Here is a 1,675-nt window from a genome sequence, read left to right on the forward strand (position 1 = left end):
CCCCTCTGCCCGAAACCATCCTTCAAAAAGAAAAAAATCAATGAGAAATCTCAAGTTGAGACGAGTACAGACTGTTGGAAAGATGCGTCTAAAGGTTGGGAGGGGGGGGGGAGTTGTTTGTTTGGTTTCTTGGGTTTTTCCCCCCTTTGTTTTACCCGGAAAAAATAATGCAAGATTACTTTTGTTTGAACATATTATCAAAACAGTCTTATTGTTCATAAGGTTTGATTTTCTGTTTTTGGTGTATTTTGTTAGCCCGTGTGGCATTCAAATGCTGTCCTTGACGTTGGTTTCATTAGGGTGGGGCTATACACATTTCAGTCAGTGACTGGGGGCTCTCGTGGCCTAGAAGTTAAGGTGTCCGCCTCTCATTCAATAGGTCCCAAGTTCGAATCCGCAGAGCGACGGAAATTCATCCTCTCTAAAATTGTCTCCTTCCACCTCCTTTCCTGTTCTAGCAATGTTCTGTCGTCTGCTTTCGTCTCCACTTTCTGTCCCCACCCCCTCACCTTTTTTGCTCCCTACTCTGGGTCCCTGACTCTTTCAGCAGCCCTTCTACTGCTACTCCTTGATTCCTTCTTACTGTTGTCTTTCAGCCACACCCCTGATCTTCTGATACTAAGGAAAAGGGCGAAAAATCTCGGAGATCCTGTGTGCAAGTTAAGCACATTAATAATCCCTTGGTGGTCCAAAATTTATAGGAGTAGGTTTTGGCCGCCACCCGGGCAATATCCAAAATGTCCTACCTACTGAACATGTTTAATGTGTCCCGATCGCTCGTATGGCCTTATGCAGTTGCGAGCGTTGTAAAACACTTACCAAAAACATCAACATAGTGACTTCTAAGTCCCTCCCCCTTTCCCACAACCTTAACCTTTCTAGCTGATAGGAGGAATTAATTTTTAAAAAAATTATTTCTGTAATTAGTCTAACTATTTAGTTGATAATAATTGTCCCATCTGTCCCTGCAATCATAATGATATGTTCACGTTATGAGTTTGCAGAGCCGTTGTTAATATTTTCACAAGCGATTTATTTTTCAAAAGTCGAAACAATTAAAAGAAATGTTTTGCATGTTCTCAGCTTTTATGTTCAGGTGCAATTAATGTTATCCGGGAAGTAAGATTGCTTTTTAAGATGACAACTATTTACCTAGCCCCTCTTACAGTTTTCTCCAACAGAAATATACATATGACCTCCAGTCCCCAAAGCGCTGCAATGAATTTTTTTGTTGACCTCTTTCCAGGCTATTCTTGAAAAAAGTGTCAGTAAAAAAGAGATTCAAGGTAATTTCATCTTAAAACACCCAGAGAATAACTAACCTCATATACATGTAAATTGACATAGCGTTTCGGACTTTATTTCCATATCGCTCTGCGTCAATGAACACTGCAGGCGACACAATGCATTAAACAGAAAGCCAGGCCAGTAGAAAACGAAGGTTGAAATATAAGAAAGGATGTTCTTATTCTCTGGGGAATCTTTTATTGAGCTTCAGGCAGTCACTATTAAATACAACTGCTCTTGCAGCTAGGATGGGAGATAGTAAAAGTACAAGTGTGAATTACGTCCGTCTCGTTCTCTATCCCTTCTCTGTCTCTGTCTCTTTCTCTCTCTCTCTCTCTCTCTATTTCTCTCTCTCTCTCTCTCTCTCTCTCTCTCTCTCTCTCTCTCT

Source organism: Aplysia californica, unplaced genomic scaffold (assembly GCF_000002075.1).
Source record: "Aplysia californica isolate F4 #8 unplaced genomic scaffold, AplCal3.0 scaffold00383, whole genome shotgun sequence".
NCBI lineage: Eukaryota > Metazoa > Mollusca > Gastropoda > Aplysiida > Aplysiidae > Aplysia > Aplysia californica.